The following is a 19,174-nucleotide window of genomic DNA, read 5'->3' as shown; positions in this document are numbered from 1 at the left end:
GCCCTATGACGGACAGCAGATACCAAGACAAACACAGAGCACAAAGTTAAGGCATCCAAAGGTTTGTATCTTAGTGCAAAATTGTCACAACACAGACACACTAATTGTACCCTGTTTCATTGCAGAGGAACACGGATCTCCTGCGATATGCCTGTCCCTGAGTTCCCTGAAGACATGGATGACGAACCCATAAACATCCCACAGGAGACCATTCAAATGGTCCTTGAAAGCCTCCAAACCCCACCTTCAGTCACAAGGAGGAGCACAGAAGAAGCAGCCACCACAGGAGAACCACCCGCCACCCCAATTGTAAGACCTGCCAGCTCCAACACAGCTGAGGACTCTGACGACACTGGCACCAGCTTCGAAAGTACCGTCGTTGGGGTACAGCGGGAGCTGGCCAAGGAGGTGCGGGTGGGGATGCAAACTATGGCAGCCAGCCTTGAGGGGGTGCGTTCGTGCATGATGTCTACTGCTGATCAGGCAGCTGCTATGCAAGCCCGAACATCGCTCTTGCAGGAACTTTTAAAAACACAGAAGGAAATCTGCACAGCTGTCATCCAGTTGACACAACAACTACAACTGCAAGGCAGTCAACGTGTGCACGAATGCAACATAGAACCCCTCAGGGCGGACCTGGCTGCCTACCATTGTGATGTGGCTGCCATTCTGAAAAACCAGCAGGCCCTCCTTGCTGCTGTACTGCCCTTCATAACTCCACAGGGAGCAGCCCCCAGGATGTCTTCCTCCATGTCTTCTAACACTGAGGTGTGTGTTGCCCCTTCACAACCAACAACAACAAGGACACACCAGGCAACACACACATCAGAAGAAGAAGACATGGAACAGATAACATTCACCCGGAGAGTACCCGGAAGCCCTAGTCCCTGCACCATGGCCTACTCTGACCAAGGTCCTACGTTTTGTCAAAGGCCAGTCTCACAACAACTACACTCAATGACTGTTTGGCAATCCACTGTATGACTTGTCCCCATTGCCAGTGAATGTCTCTCTCCTACTATTTGCCAATTCCTGTCCCTCTGCACTGTCTGTGACATCACCCCAGCATGTCATGAGCATCATCCACACCCCTTCTGTAGGATCACCATGTAAGAATGCACCAGAACGGACTCTGCAAATATGGTGAATGGACAATTTGGACTACAACATCTATAAATAAATAGCACTTGCACACCTATTGTGTCTCTGTTTCATTTCACACTTCAACTGTGCAGTACCTAACTCCAAAGTGGCTGTGTGGCAACCATGTCGATTCTCTATACTACTGTCCTGATTTCATGTATACTGAAACATCTGTGCAGTGGCCAGGATTGCATCATAGCCTTACCATACTGAGTAAAATCACTGATGAAGGAACTAAGCACACACAATCATGCTGTGTTGGACAGAATGATGCACCATCTATCGCTATTCCAGAGAACAAATGGTGGCTGAGAAATGTAGGCACCATGCAATACTTAAATAAGAATTAATGCCGCATAATGTAAGGAATCATGAACAAATTACACTGCATCAATCACCCTTACGGAGTATGCTTCCATGAAGGAAAGTCATGCTGAATCAGTACACACATGATGTAGGTCAGCAATGAAAGCAACAATACAAGAGTGTGAACAACTCATCTACAAAGATCTCCCTGAACTTCACACTGCTGTCCGACCTATCAATTTACCCACATTAACAAGTCTGGAAGCACTCTTTGTGAAGTAGGATACATACCAAAACAAAACCTTGGTGATCAATGCACACTACCAATGGTGGGTCGCCCAAATGGTGGATACTTAACAAGTTAGCACACGGGTAGCTGGGATATTAAACCTCCATTTCCTGGGGATGGTGAGCATAGGACACAAATGTCATACTAAAACATTCTGCTACACTGATGTCAAGGCCATGATAAAGTAGCACCTAGCGCATCATGTAAAGGGTTAACTATATATTTATTTCAATCGAGTAATACAAGAGGCAACTAAGGGAAAGGTAAACCTACACTAATCTAACCTGACTACTAATAACCCACAACTGTCCCTAACTAACCTAAGCTAAACTTACTCTACACATGTAACGAAACGATCTAAACATCAACCCCCCACCCACCATTATGAGACAGGACACATGCAGGACAACACTAACTAACCTACACACATACTATACTATCCTAAACAAACATATATATTTTTTTAATTTTCTGAATATTTTTTTATTTTTATTTTTTTTTTTAACATGAATCCCAACATTGCCCCCCAAACAACCCACCCACCCAAAAAAATAAGATAGAAAGAATAAGGACCCCCCACCCTCTTCCCTAACACTAACTAAGCTAATTACCTATACTTATCCTAATACTAATCCCCAAAACCCAACTAACAGTAGAAAATAGGAAAGAGGTGAGAGGGGAGGGGTAAAAGTTCAAGAGGGCAAACGTGCTACAGGTTTGCCCTCCGTAGTGTGCGCCTGATGGAGCGGACCCTCTTTTTGATGTAACTCATGTCCTCACTCAGGTTGTCCACCTTTTTCACTAACTTGTCCAATTTTCTGGTCAATGCCAGGAAGGCAGCTGGGTCCACAGGAGGGTCTGTGCTGGTTTGCGTGCCGACGGAGGTAGATGTTGTGGCAGGAGTTGGTTGGCCACGGGACAGTCCTGCTACCACCACACGGCTGGGTCCAGGTCTGGAGAAATATGCAGGGTCCATTGCTGCAGACGTTGCTGGGTCCACTTGGGCAGACCTGGTGGATGTGCTGTTGGTGGTTGTTGGTGGCAATGTCGGGGGAGCCTGTGGTGTGGCCCACCACGCTCCGGAGGCCCGATCAGATTGGTACTTGCGGCCCATCCTCCGATACCCACACTGCACCTGCAGGATGTGCCTGTATCTCATGGCACGCCGCTCAAAATGGTTGCGATCTGCGGCACTCATGTTTGCAGCTGTGAAGAGAAAAGGCAAATATTTACCTTTGGATTTGCATTGGGTGGAATAGCACAATGGGTTATTTGTACATTACTAGAAATGTATTAGTTGCAGCAATTGTCACAACATAGTTCACGGAAGGGCTCAGAGGAAGTACATGTGAAGAATGCATACATAAGGGCATATCACACTTAGCATATCCATGTCTCTACATGATGGATGACATCACCCTAAACTACTCATCCAAATCATACCTAAGGCATTTGACATCATGGCAGCACCTCTTCCGCATACTGACTTCACTACATATGTCACTCTATGTGATAACAATCACACTCCTCACTCAATGCCATTTGGAATTAGTTGTGTGCTAAGATTGAACCCATGGGCCATAACCAAATGTCTACACTAGGGGCCAGATGTAGGAATTTGGAAAATGCGACTAGCAATTTGCAATGCAGAACGGTGTCTCTGACACTGTCTGCGAGTCGCTATGGGGTCGCTAAGACCCACCTCATTAACATCAATGATGTGGGTTCCAAGTTGCGCCACCTTAGCGACTATGGGCACTCCCGGGGATGGAGGCCTGCTGGGAACAGCAGACCTCCATGGCCGTGACTGCTTTTAAATAAAGCAGGTTATTTTTCCCCAAGTGTAGACCGTTTACCTGAAAGGAAAATGAGCTGCACTTAGAAATAAATTACAACAACTTCAATCTTGGATCATTTCACGTCAGTTTGTGGTCCCTTGGACCACTGGCTGTTTTGTACAGGATTATTTAGGTCCACTCACAAAGGTGAAGGGTTACAATGGGGACCCTTCCAGTTAGCAAGTGGGTCACCATCCACTTCAAGTGGATGATAACTGCGACTCACTTTGCAACCACGTACTCGGTTGCAAATGGAATTGCATACCACTGTGAGTTGCAAATAGGTCTGGAAAACCCCTTCATATTTTGGATTTGGAAAAGCATTTAGCAAATATGTTCATTATCACCAAATACATTTCGGAATAGGAAACAGACGTTTGCAACTCACAAACAGAAATTTATGACCTTTGCAACTTGTTAACAGTTTGCAACATCTGGCCCTAGGTACTAACTCAAGTCACAAAAGGTGTCAAGTACGTGTAAAATACTGGTTGCTACAGTCCTAGGTACCCTGTTTCACATTAACATGCCAGTCTTTGAGGGTGGTGTGGGAAGAACAACCAACAATCCCATGTTCAATGCACACCCAGGAGTGTATAGAAAGATCAACAAGTATGTTCCTTCACACACAACACCTATGAATGGCTAGCAACACGTTGGAGTCAGCCAAACATTGTCACATCCAAGGTCCACACATGTCAAAATGATATGACTTAGGCCAACGTGACATACTATCAGTGAGGCATGTTTTACAACACACACAGAGGAGGTAGAACACCCATTCTCATGATTCGACAGAACACCTAGGCCATTGCACTCAAGTCACACACACTTCTAGTTTACCTTGTGGAAGTACATGCCCCCGGAAGATCCAACCTACAGTGTACACAGTCCATCCTCAACTAGGAAGAAGCACTTGTCATCAAAGCCATGTGCCTGAGCTATATGGGAGACTGTCAGTCTGATATGCAGACTCAGTTCATGCCAAGTCCCCGACCAAGTCTTACATTGACCAGTGTATTCCAAATGAGTCATCCCATTCCTCATTGCGGCCCAACTGGACTGACCTACAGCCCCTCAATCTGAGAGATGGCTAGGTATTGCTTTACAGAAACATAAGTCCTATTTGATATAACACTAAAACAACAATGCCAATGAACGGCCAGCGCATCAAATCATGAATTCTCTTGAACACACAGTAGTCCATCATGCTTCATTACCAAACAATGAAAATAGCACTCAGGCGACACTCACTGTAGGTATCGGGGTCCTCAAAATGTGCCACCTCTCCCACAGTGTACGGGGCTGGTCCACCTGTAAAGCATGAAAGGAAGAATATACTCAGACTGGGTGAACTGACAAATAATTTCTGTTACAATGACACTGTGTGAATATGACATGGTAATGATACACTTTCCCACATGCTCATACTGCATGGATGACTTTGTATTCAACATTAACATTGGATGAGTCTCCTGCTACAGTTACACACCCTACTACACACATGCAGTGGCCAGGACAGTCAGGTGTCGTCCAAGTTAACCCTCCATTAGTATGCCCCAACAATAATGTTATCCATACATCTCAGCATGTGCATCCCAGAGAGACATCCCAAAACTGGTTCAATGAGGACTGCATGACCACTCACAATCAAACTGGCTAGGTGGACATGTTCAACACACAGCAACCACACACACATGTGACATATCTGTGGACAACATATCTAACTTCATGTGACGTGAAGGCACCACACATGTATAGCATCATCATGGGTTTCAAATTTTCTGTCTAGCTATGGCGTCTACATATGTAGGTATGTTGTTTCTACATGACTTACTCACTGGCCATTAGGACCTGTAGAGTACAAATAGAGCCGTTAACGTGTTGCTTGTCTGACACAAATGCAACACTACATTACATACAGCTACAGGCATCTGGTATGTGTAGAAAAAATGAGCCATCTGACTGCTAGCATTGGTCTTCATACACATTGTGCAACAAATACACATTAGGGCACATATGTATACCTTTGTAGCGCAGCATCTGCATCATGTTGTCACGCAGAGAGGGGTCAAACTTGCAAAATACAGATATTTGTTGTAAGTTGCTGCTGTTTTTACGTGAAAATGTGGTTAAAAAATGGGGATATATGTGTATAAACATGGGCCTAGGTTTCCCTAGCATTACACACAGTCAGCTACTTATCTAGCAGATTGGGTAACAATCATCACATGTTCCAACACAGATTTCTATTATTCCCATGTAATTGATTTGTACTCACCAACATTGCCACCAATCCTGATTCCCAGGTGGTCCAGCAGGTCCTGTTCCCTGGTTATCAGATCTGCCCAGCGGTGCTTCAATTGATGGACATTGCGCATGCTCCCTTAGACCCGGACCAGGTGATGGCGCACCTTCTCCCACCGGATTTTCCTTGCCTCCGTGTGATACCCCTGTATCACATGGCCCCCAGCCTCCAGCATCAGTGGGAGGAAATGGCAAACTAGCCATATGAATCCCCCCAATTCATCATCACCAATCCTGGACAGGCGAGGCCTCCCTGACATATTGACAGCAAGAGTAATTTACAAATGAAATAAGAAAGTAAAAGTGGGAAATGGGTAAAGGTAGAGGTGTGAAGGAAAATGAAAAAGGAGAAAAATAGCCCAACTAACCCCAAAAACTATGCTACCCACAACAGACTCCCACAGACAATACAAACAAAAACAGGAATAGACAAAACTAGACTAAACAGACTGAGACAATGTTATGCAACAGGAATAGATTGACAAAAAGACAAAATACAAGGTACACAGGACACAAAAGCAGTAAAACACAGGACAACACCTTTCACACAACCACACAGTCTAGATAAATCTGAGACTGCAAAGTGAAAGTGAAAGTTAACTCCCAGTACAGATTTTGTAAACAGGATATCCTATTATATCACTTCCTTGAGAAAATGGCTGCCGTTTTTATTTTCCCGTTATGCGTCATATTTTCACGCATACACAATTGTGCGTCATTTTTTTTAACGCATAACATGGCACATGATGCCGAGTCAAAAATTATGATATGAATATTAATAATTTTTTAATGTACATGAGATGACCAACATATTGTCCATGTTGCGTCATTTTTACCACGCATACATCATGGGAGTCATTTTTTTCCACGTACAGTAGTGCACATGATGCTGAGTCAAAAAATATGATATGAATATTAATAATTTTTTAATGTACATGAGATGACCAACATATTGTCCATGTTGCGTCATTTTTACCACGCATACATCATGGGCATCATTTTTTTCCACGTACAGTAGTGCACATGATGCTGAGTCAAAAAATATGATATGAATATTAATATTTTTTTAATGTACATGAGATGACCAACATATTGTCCATGTTGCGTCATTTTTACCACGCATACATCATGGGCGTCATTTTTTTCCACGTACAGTAGTGCACATGATGCTGAGTCAAAAAATATGATATGAATATTAATAATTTTTTAATGTACATGAGATGACCAACATATTGTCCATGTTGCGTCAATTTTACCACGCATACATCATGGGCGTCATATTTTTTCCACGTACAAGAGTGCACATGATGCTGAGTCAAAAAAATATATGATGTAAATTATACTTTGATGGGTAAATATGTGAAACTTTTGGATACAGTTATATTTGACTCTGCATTCTGTGCACTCATGTACGTGAACAAATGATGACGCCCATGCTGTATGCGTAGAATTTTGAACAGATTTTTTTAATATGTCTTCATGTTTTTAACTTGGGGAAGGTGATTTGTCATGGTCAAACGGTGCTATGTGATACACATTTGTGGTTGGATATGACACATGTCCGTTGTTGTATGTATAGAAGGCATTCACACTGTAATGTTTAGGATACAGTAAATAATGTATTGACCATATTTGTCAACATATTTTGGGTAATTGCTGATGGCTATTTTGAAATGATGGATGGGATACCATGATGTATTCCTTCTCCAAAATGTGTCCACAATTATGATGGTGATGCTTTTATCTGTAGTCCTAACAGGGAGTGCTACAGTCACTTACAGTTTTTATGGGGCTAACCATGTCCCATTATGATTTTGTGTTTCTGATTTGAGTTGGACTTTTGACATGTAGCCCACACATGTGCCTCATGCATGTGTTTAGTTCACAAGTACAAGATTCTTGTATGTTTGGGGGGCGGTAGAGGTGGACTTAGGCCCCCAGCACCCTAGGATTTGACCATCCTGAATAGCTACTGTATCCATTTGTTTTATTTATTATCTTATGGCAAACCTGCAGCAGCAGGCTAATGTAAGGCCATATGGTATGAATGACTGTTGACCATTCATTCATCTCATTAGCCCATTTGACGTTTGCAGTAATGATGATTTGGAGCAAACTTGCATACCATTTCCCAATGACTATGTTTGCAAGACTCTCAGCGTTCCTGATGTGCTGATGAAAATTATTTAGTTGTTGTCTGTGTCCCTTTCTGCATTACCTGGTTTAGTGGCATGTTACATTCTTCCTGCTAGGTTCAAACTGGGACACAACTGTGATGGTCTACTTTCAGATATTAGGTTGATTGTATGACATATGTGTACATGTGTGTTGGAATGTGGATCCACTATCACCTGCCTGGGTGTATGTTGTCACTGTGACTTCATGGTCTCCTCCTGAGTTAGTGGCAGCTAATGTTGTTCCAATTGTGTATTGCTCATATCACACACTTGAATGACGCCATTGATGACATGGTCACGTACACATGGATGGTCCCACCCTGTCTCTGAACACGTGTGATGTGACTTTCAAATGATCTAAATTTTTGGGCTGGGGGAGAGACTGTCTCAGGTGTTTGGATCCGGCATGTGTAATTGCCACATTTGGACTCCTGTTGGCCTCTGTGTATGTTAATGTATCATGTCACATCCTACCCTCTGTGCATACATTTGTGATGTTAATTTTGGTTGTCATGATTGTTATAAGCATTATTGCTCAATGAGACGACATTCTTCTTCAGCAATATCAAACTAAAGATGGTCAGAAATGCATAGGCCAAAGCATGATGTGGTCTTTGTTATCTGCGTTTATTTACAAGTGTGGAATACAAGTTATTATGATACATTAAGAAAAAAAATTATTGACAAGCTGTTGGCGCCTACGCACTCCTGCTGCCGTGTTAGGTTGTTCCCCCTCCTGTTGCAGGCCAGCATCCTCCTCTTCGTCATCCTGAGGCATGTCTGGGTCCAGTTCAAGGAGGGGAATATTCCTTTTTACACATATATTGTGCAATATGGCACAAGTGAGTATGATCTTACAGACCATCTCTGGGGAATAGAGTAGGCTACCGCCAGTGATGTCAAGGCAGCGGAACCTTGACTTTAGGATCCCAAAGGTCCGCTCCACAATGCTGCGTGTCCTCTTGTGGGCGTCATTGTATGCCCGCTCAGCAGCAGTATTTGGGTTCCCAAATGGTGTCATTATCCAAGGCTGGATGCCATACCCCTGATCAGCTGAAAGAGAAACGCAGAATGGGATCAATTAGATGTAGGAGGCACTGTTGTACGGATCTTTGATGGCAGTAGTTGTCTTGTGTTGTCTGTGACTCTTTTGTGTACTAATGTGACGACCTATGGTTGTTGGTGAAAACTTTGGCATTGAGATTTTTTCCTTGGCTGAGCAAGTGTTTGTTGGCTAACTGTTTGTCAGCAGTATGTATTTGTTTTTCCAGTACAGTGTGCCCTCCCTAGCATTGTGACTTGTGATACAGGTGTCCGTGTGGCCTCACTGGGGGTGTGATGATAGTTCCATGCAGAGTTGAAACATGAAAGTGTATTTGAAACGTTCATATGAACATACCCAGGCCATCCCATACCTTTAAACTTATGCATTGTATTAGTGTACAGGTTATTGTGAGACTTCCAATTTGCAAGGTGACATTTGGGCAACCACAGTCATTAATGTCTTCACATTAAGCTGTAGAGTAAATTCCAATGTGTGACAGGTTCAATGGTGACTTCTGAAACATGGCTAGTGATGTGAGTACCTCAGTGTGTTCCTGGCTAGGTGTTGCTATTGTGGTGTATGTGTTGTTTGTCCTAGAGGGTTTCTGTGCAGTGTGTATATGAGTTTGGTTTTTGTCCTTACCAACAAGTAGTCCATTGCCATATCGTCCATCCTGGAAGTGTTGGTTGATGGTGCTGTGACGGAAGATGAATGCGTCATGTACACTCCCAGGATATTTAGCCAGAATGTTGCTGATCAGTCCTTGGTGATCGACTATGGCCTGCACGTTGATTGAATGTGTGTTCTTCCTGTTGCGGTAGAGGTGTTCTGTTGCAGCAGGTGGCACAAGGCGTACGTGTGTGCAGTCGATTGCACCAAGGACGTGCGGGAAGCCACTGATGGCGTAGAACCCCTGTTTAGTTTCCTGCTGCTCCTGCAGTGTGTTTGGGAAGCAGATGTGGCGGGGTGTCAGGCGAATGATGGCATCCAGTACTTTAGGCAGGAATGCGGAGAATGATGGTTGTGATATTCCACCAACCAGGGCACCAGTTGTCTGAAACGAGCCACTTGCCAGCATGTGAAGTACGGCAAGCAGCTTTGTTTCTGTTGGGATAGTGCGGGGAGTCACTAAAGTGGGGGCCAACTGCTGTTCAATATTTCTCAGCAGCTGCTGAATGGCCTGCCAGTTCAACCGGTACCTCTGGATGATGTCCCGTTCCCTGAGGCCATGCAGGGTTGTTCTTGGGCGGAATATCCTCTCCTGCCTTCTGCGCTGTCTTTGGGGTCCCTGCTGTTGTTGTTGTAGCTGCTGTTGTTGCTGCAGGGCTCTGCGTCTACGTGCACGCTGAAGAAAAAGCACCTCCATGTCTCCCTGTTGCTGCTCTGCTGCTCTGCTGCTCTGTTGTTTGTTCTGTGTGTTCTGATTAAGTACAGGTGTGTTTGCCCCATTTTAACGCCTGCCCTGACCCAGGCGTTAAAATTTCACGTTATTCGTGCTTTGCGTAATTGTTTTGCGCCGTCTACGGCCCGGGAGTCATTTTTGCCCGGAAGCATAAATACGACGCACCGCTGTGTGCCTCGTTGTTTGGACGGGAACGCCTACCCTGCATGTCATTAACGCAGGGCGGGGTGCCGCTTCCAGAAACTGACGCACATAGCGCCATCTACCTTTTGCGCCGGCTCGGGCGTCAGGGTTTAAATATGTGGCAACGTTTGCGCTGAATGTGCGTCAAAATTTTTGACGCACATTCGGCGCAAACGGAGTATAAATATGCCCCTAGATTTCTTTTTTCTACGTATTTTTTTTAGATGCACTAGAATACATAGTGTTGGATACCGTGCCTACGTCTTCTAACTAAAGAGCAGAGGGTGGAAACCAGTGCTTAATTTATGCTTGTTGTTTCCGGTGCTGAGCACCCGCATTTATATTTGAGGGCCGGCGCTTATTCTTCTGTCCCAAGCATTTGCTGCGAGCAAAAAACACATATGGGAAAGAAAGAGGAAGAGAAAAACGAAAAAGCGTCACAAAGGTAGAAAGCAAAACGCTGCAGGAGTGAGCTGAAGGGGCAGGTAGTGGCTTTAAATGGATTGGAGAGGCCCGAGATGGCTTCTGTGCTCAGTATTCTGTGCTCCCACATTAAATGCAGAGGCTGCGAGTTTCAGAGGAAGGATTTGGGCACCGGCACGATTTTATTTACAAATTAAGCACTGGTGTAAACCCTTCCGTTTTCTGGCTTTCAATAACCTTGCGATACTTGCAGAAAGGTACACTAGGTACTGAAGTCAGATTAGACCAGTAATAGTTGGGTGATTCATACCAAGCAGCGCAAGAATCCCACTAAAATGTAGAGAGCCATGCTAGCTTGATGATCTTAGACCAGAGTGGGACCAAATAAGATCGCTCAAAAAACATATGCGAGTGATTTGCATTGGTGGTTGCATGTCTTGTCAATGGCAATGGTTGGACTAGTTTTGTGGGTGAAACAAATGTGGTGTATTGTCAATAAGTACCTGCAGTGATATTTGATGGCTTAGAAAGTTGACATATTAAAAAGTATGCCTTTGCTCCGCAGTCAGTTGATTTGGACCAGGCCTTACCCATCCAGTGTGTATAATCATCAAGAAGCATTAGGTTGCAATGTCTGGTAAAATTCCTTCTATCAGAGTAAATATCCTCAAGGGAATTGTGTCACATTACGCCTCGGATTTTATACTGAAAAAAAGGTTTGCTCGATTTGTAAATACACCAGGAAGCGAGTTTGATTTTGGGTCTCTGTCGCAAGTACACAGCAGATTTTAAAGTGTTTTAGGCATTATAAACATCAGAAACATATCATCCCCCAAATGAAGGTGCAGTTAGTAAATGTAGGAAAACTCAAATGCTTTGAGATACTAAACCTGATATCTGCACTGTCTCAAATGATCTCGAACACAACTTTTTATTTAAAGAACTTGATATGTTCTTTTGGTTTGATAGCCCTTGCAGGTTTTCAGACAAGTCGAGTATTCAGATACCCAGACTGAGTTTGCTAGCATCCACCGGGTGCTAGTCTGTCTATATTGATTACTGTTCAGATATGCTGCCACGAAAAAATGCTCAAAATTAGGGAGGGTCAGAGCAGTTTCCTCTGTCTTGCGACCCAGTTATTTACTTGAACAATAACAATTTTTTTTTGCTAGATAATTGTGCGTCATTTTGTAAATATGATGCATGGATGGAGTTAGGGTATGGCGTTAGCTCATGTTAAGAAAAATAACACACAACTGCACAAGTGCAGTTGTGCGTCATTTTCTTAAATATGGGCCTAGAGTACTACATATAATATGACCCTTGGCGATAAATTGAAAGAGAATGTGAAGCTGTTCTTATGCCTTTTGTGGGCACATGAAAATGGTGAAAGGTAGGTGACTTCCAGCGTGCAGCAGAGTCATTAAGTATGAGCTTCAGCACTGCCTAAGACATTTAGGGGGTCATTCTGACCTTGGCGGTCCATGACCGCCATGGCGGAGTGCGGCGGTAGCACCGCCAACAGGCTGGCGGTGCTTCCTGTGCGATTCTGACCGCGGCGGTAAAGTCGCGGTCGAAAAAGGGAAGCCGGCGGTTTCCCGCCGGTTTCCCGCTGGCCCAGGGAACCCGCCATGGCGGCGCTGCTTGCAGCACCGCCATGGGGATTCCGAGCGCCTTCCCGCCAGCCTGTTTCTGGCGGTGTCCACCGCCAGAACCAGGATGGCGGGAACGGGTGCCGTGGGGCCCCTGGGGGCCCCTGCACTGCCCAGGCCACTGGCATGGGCAGTGCAGGGGCCCCCTAACAGGGCCCCACAAAGATGTTCACTGTCTGCTTAGCATACAGTGAAAATCGCGACGGGTGCCACTGCACCCGTCGCTCCCCTTCAACTCCGCCGGCTCCATTCCGAGCCGGCTACATTGTTGAAGGGGCTGTCCCGCTGGGCCGGACGGCGGTCTTCTGGCGGTCGGCCGCCGGCCGCGCGGGAAAGCCGGAATGGCCGCCGCGATCTTTTGACCGTGGTGCGGTCTTTCGGCGGGAACCGCTTGCCGCGGTCAGAATGACCGCCTTAATGCCAAGAATTGTAGGGCATAGCTCATAACAAGTGCATAATTCCATGTGCCTGGGATTTCCTGATTTGACTGGTAACTCCTGTTAATAGCTAATTCGTGAGTTCCAATAAAGGCTGCAATTTTGTATGCATTATTACCACATGTGGAATTCCTTCTGGTGTATCCAGGGTCAATCTTGCAAAGTCATATCTGGAGGAAATTGTCCCTGTGAAATGGCCCAGAATTGAGAAATCGCATGCAGGAATGGGTGAGTTGGAACTAATTACTACTTATTCCTAATTCCACAAAGGATATGTCATAATCTCAGGCTATTTTACATCTTGACATTCTGCAAACCTGTAGGACCAGCAACATTTGATTTGTGGTGCAAACTTAGTACACCTGTAGGAGGCTGGCCTGGTTGTAGTGGGTACCAAGTAGTCAGTGTCTAGAAGCCAGGCTCTCTAGGAGTAGTGTGGTTGAGCAGCCAAGGCCTAAGTAGGAGACATGCAAAGCTCACACAATACCACTGTAGTCACACAGTACTCACACACATGAAAGAAAATACTCAGTGTTACAAAAATAAAGGTACTTTATTTTGGTGACACAAATGCTAAAAATACCTTAGAGACTATACTCCTTTAGGAGGTAAATAATACCCTTATTATATACACTAGTATGCAGAAATAGCTGTAAAAACAGTTAGAAAATAGTGCAAATAGTGAAAATCATAATAGTTAGAAATGGGCCTAGGGAGAACATAAACCATAAACTAAGAAAGTGGAATGCAAAAGTCGGTTTCCCACCTAGGCAAGTGTAGTGAGTAGAAGGGCGCAGGGAGTATTAGAAAACACCAAAGGTAAGTAATAGAACCCACCCCAGAGCACAGGAAGGCATGAGTAAATCATAGTAACTTTCCTAGAACACACAAGAACTTGAGAAAGAAGATTATGCAAGAACCAGAAGAGACTGCAAGACACCAGTGATGGAATCCTGGACCTGAAGACCTGTGAAAGAATGGGATTAAGACCAAGAAGCACTGAAGAGAATAGGGAGAACAGGAACCCCTGCTAACCTGGATGAAGCAAAAGAAAAACCACAGGTGAAGAACAACAGTCAGTACTGCACCCAAGAAGATAGATGTGGGTTCCTGGTTTGTGCAGATGATGTCCCACGCCCGATAGATGATTGCAGCCTGGTTTGTGTTGCTGGATTCCGCCAACAAGCCTTGGCACCCGCAAAGCCCGTAGTTAGAGAAAAATTGTGCTGCCCCACACTAGGAGGGACCTGGTGGACTCTACCCAGGAGGGGGAGCAAGAGTGTGCTCTCTGCAACTTGGAGAGCCCTCAGAATACCGGGCAGCATGCACAGGAGTCCCACAGGAAGGGGTCAAAGAAGGTGCAAAAGGAGGCCCATGCAGCACTACACAAAGGAATGCCACGCAGCTGGAGAACCACGCAGGAATCTGTTCATCACAAGATAAATTGCTGAGGGCCGGAGCTGCATGGCGCACAAAGAACTTTGTGGAAGGATGCCAACAAGCCTTGGCAACTGCAAAATAAGCGGTGCACAGGGATACTGTCTTGCGTGGGGAGGCAAGCTCTTACCTCCACCAAAGTTGGACAGTAGGACATCAGGACCGACACGACCACTTCAGTTCACCACCCGTGATGCTGGATCCATGCACTTTGTCAGGAGAGGGGACCCAATCCACCTGTCATCGCTGCAGAGGGATGCCTGCTGAAGCAGGGAAGTGACTCCTACACTTCAAGGGAGATTCTTTAGTTCTTCTAGTGCAGGCTAATACAGGCAGTCCTTTGAGGATGCATGACCTGGAAACAGTTGCAGTTGCTGGCAGGAGCTGAAGTTACCATGTTGCAGAAGTCGTCTTTGCTTCTTTGTTGCACTTTGTAGATTTCCTGGAGGGTCCAGATGCAGTTTCTTCGGTGAGAAGGTGAAGTAAAGGATGCAGAGGATTCCTGCTGGAGTCTTGCAATCTGAAGAACCACCCAAGAGAGAGACCCTAAATAGCCCTGAAAGAGGGATTGGTCAGCTACACAGGTAAGCACCTATCCGGGGAGAGCTCTGACGTCACCTGCTGACACTGGCCACTCAGATGCTCCCAGAGTGCCCTGCCAACTTAGAATCCAAGATGGCAAAACCCAGGAATACTACAGGGGATTTCTGAGCACCAACCCTGGGGTGCTGATGGACAGCGGAGTGGTCACTCCCCTTTCATTTGTCCAGTTTCGCACCAGAGCAGGGACTGGAGGTCCCTGAACCAGTGTAGATTGGATTATGAAAGGAGGGCACCATTTGTGCCCTTCAAAGCATTTCCAGAGGCTCTGGGAGGCTACCCCTACCATGCCTGTAACACCTATTTCCAAAGGGAGAGGATGTAACACCCCTCTCCCAAAGTAAATGCTTTGTTCTGCCTTCCTGTGTTCCAGCTGCTTGAGCAACAGGAGGGCAGAAACCTGTCTGTGAGGTGGCAGCAGCTAGGGCTGCCTGAAAAACCTCGGAAGGCTGTTATGGCAATACTGGGGGGCCTCTAGGGAGCCCTCAGATTGCATGAAATCATACAACCAATGCTTGCAAAAGCCTTGGAGTATGATTCCAACATGTTTGTTACCAAACAAGATGATATTCAGAGTTACCATTGTGAAGCTGTGCATAGGTAGTGACCCATGTCCAGTGCACGCGTAAAACTGCATCTCACGAAGTCTGGGAAAATGGTCCTGGACATCCTGGGGGCACCTCTGCTAGTGCAGGGTTGCCCTCGCACATAGGTACACTGCACCCAGCCTTCAGGGCTAGAAGGCCTGCAATATGGGTGACTTATAAGAGACCTGGTGCAGTGTAAATAGCAGAGAATGGGTGCATGCACCATTTCACACAGGCTCCAATGGCAGTCCTGTAGAAGCCTTTGCATGGACTCCCTATGGGTGGCAAAAGAAATGCTGCAGCCCATAGGGATCCCATGGAACCCCAATGCCCTGGGTACGTAGGTACTATATACTAGGGACTAAAAAAGGGGCACCAATATGCCAATTATGGGTAGAATACTGTGTTAACAGTAGCCAACAACCACATTTAGACAGGGAGAGCATAAGTACTGGGGTCTTGGTTAGCAGGATCCCAGTAGACACAGTCAAACACACTGACAAACCATCAATCAATCAAATATCAATCAAATACATTTCTTAAGCGCACTACTCACCCGGCAGGGTCTCAAGGCGCTGGGGTGAGGGGGGGTTACTGCTCAAAAAGCGATGTTTTGAGGTGCTTTCTGAAGGTTAGGAGGTCCTGGATCTTGAATAGGTTGGTGGGGAGGGAGTTCCAGGTTTTGGCGGCGAGGTGGGAGAAGGATCTGCCAAACAAGCCAAAAATAAGGGTAACCATGCTAGAAAGAGGCTACTTTCCTACAGCACCATGTTACCCCTAACCTTAACGCTAGAGTTTGTCAGAAGGGTATATCATTTTACAGATCCCAGCTGTTGATCAATCTGGCATCAGCGACTGGTGACTGACAGCTTTATTAGTGTGCACAAATGTTCTCCTCCAACTGCTTGCTAGGATTCTGAGCAACAGCTGCCAGCTTTACTTACAGCTTCATTTGCCAGCTGGCTCCATGTTAGCATGACACTGTGCTTCAAAGGTTTTTCTGTAAGCAAGATTGATGTTAGTCCAATTGATTCAATAAAAACAAATCTGGAAGGCAATTCCAAGAATAGGTTGCTTCATCAAAATAAAACCCAGGGGTGTACAATACAATATCATGGATGAAATATGAGCCTACAAAAGAGTTGCATACACAGTGTCAAAAACTACCATGTCACCAAGGTAAACACATGTTATGTTAGGAGATATAGGCGGTCACCGCCATTTGGCCGCTCCTCGGTCAAAAGACCGCGGAGGCCATTCTGGCTTTCCCGCTGGGCCGGCGGGTGCCCGCCAAAGGAGCGCCCGCCGGCCCAGCGGGAAAGGCCCTGCAACATAGAAGCCGGCTCCGAATGGAGCCGGCGGTGTTGCAGGGGTGCGACGGGTGCAGTGGCACCCGTCGCGATTTTCACTGTCTGCTATGCAGACAGTGAATAAACTGCTGGGGGCCCGGTTAGGGGGCCCCTGCACTGCCCATGGCAGTGGCATGGGCAGTGCAGGGGCCCCCAGGGGCCCCACGACACCCGTTCCCGCCATCCTGTTCCTGACGGTAAATACCGCCAGAAACAGGGTGGCGGGAAGGGGGTCGGAATCTCCATGGCGGCGCTGCTTGCAGCGCCGCCATGGAGATTGAGCCCAGACAGGGGAAATCCGGCGGGAAACCGCCGGATCCCCTTTTCTGACCGCGGCTTTACCGCCGCGGTCAGAATGGGCAGGGAAGCACCGCCAGCCTGTTGGCGGTGCTTCCGTGGTCATCCACCCTGGCGGTCGATGACCGCCAGGGTTGGAATGACCCCCATAGACTTTCCATGCCTAATTCTCAATCTACTTAGATTGTCCATAATGCATAGCTGATATTGCGGATTCAATATTCTTGAAGGTTGATATGTGGACCATGATCTAGAGATCTCCTATGATTATTATTATTATTATTGTTATTATTCACAATTTGTAAAGCGCATGGGTACCTAGTAGAGGTTTCCCAACGCTAGCCTCCTCGCTGAATCAGAGTCAACCAGGCGTTATCACTTGAGCAAATAGTTAACTGTTGTTAAAGAGGTGGAAATATCCATGTTTTAAGCAAGTTACAGGAGGCTGTGTGATTTACAGGCTTTCAGCGGCTGTAGCAAGACATTCCAGAGCTTGTGTCCCAGATATGCAGAGCCTGGCTACCTTGATGGAATTTTTCAACTCTAGGAACCACTGCTAGCTCCAGATGGCTTGAGCAGAGCAATCAAACAATCAAACAATCAAACAATTTATAAAGCGCGCTACTCACCCGGTAGGGTCTCAAGGCGCTGGGGGGGAGCTATTGGTTGAATAGCCAGGTCTTGAGGCGTTTTCTGAAGGCCAGGAGGTCTTGGGTCTGGCGTAGTTGGAGCGGTAGGGAGTTCCAGGTCTTGGCGGCAAGGTAAGAGAAGGATCTTCCTCCAGTGGTGGTGCGGTGAATGCGGGGGACGGAGGCGAGGGCGAGGCTGGAGGAGCGGAGCTGGTGGGCGTGGAAGGTGAGTCTGTCATTGAGGTAGGCTGGACCTGTGTTGTGGAGGGCTTTGTGTGCGTGGGCGAGTAGTTTGAAGGTGATCCTCTTCGATACGGGTAGCCAGTGTAGCTCTCTGAGATGGGCTGAGATGTGGTTGCGGTGTGGGACGTCAAGGAAGAGTCGGGCAGAGGCGTTTTGGATACGTTGAATTTTCTTTTGTAGTTTGGCCGTGGTTCCTGCATAGAGCGCGTTGCCGAAGTCCAGTCGGCTGCTAACTAGGGCATGGGTGACTGTTTTTCTGGTTTTGACGGGAATCCACTTGAAGATCTTGCGGAGCATGCGGAGGGTGTTGTAGCAGGAAGAGGAGACTGCGTTGATCTATTGACTCATGCTGAGTGCTGAGTCAAGGATGATGCTCAGGTTCCGTACTTGGGTGGCGGGGGGTTGGGGCGGCTCCGAGGGAGGTAGGCCACCAGGAGTTGTTCGAGGCTGAGAGGTTGCTGCCGAGGATGAGGACCTTTGTTTTGTCTGTGTTTAGCTTGAGGCGGCTTGATTCCATCCAGTCGGCGATAGCGTGAAGTCCCTTGTGGAGCAAGCGTTTGGGTGTATACCAAGATACAAGAGATCTCAGATACTTGGGCCTTGTGTTGGATAGGCACTTATACTTGTAGTATAAGCCCTTAAATTGAACATGATGTTCAATTTGCAGCCAGTCAAGAATATGTAACATGTTGGCTGAAAAGGTGAGTTTAGATGGGTGGAGAGGAGTTGCGCAGCCATATTTTGTACAGTCTGCAGCCATTTGAGCAGATATTTTGACGCATCCAAATACAGAACATTGCTGTAGTCCAGTCTTGAGACCACCAGGGCTG

The sequence above is a fragment of the Pleurodeles waltl genome, chromosome 5 (assembly GCF_031143425.1).
Source record: "Pleurodeles waltl isolate 20211129_DDA chromosome 5, aPleWal1.hap1.20221129, whole genome shotgun sequence".
Classification (NCBI taxonomy): Eukaryota; Metazoa; Chordata; class Amphibia; order Caudata; family Salamandridae; genus Pleurodeles; species Pleurodeles waltl.
The sequence above is the reverse complement of the archived record's forward strand: the minus strand, read 5'-3'. Positions refer to the sequence as shown.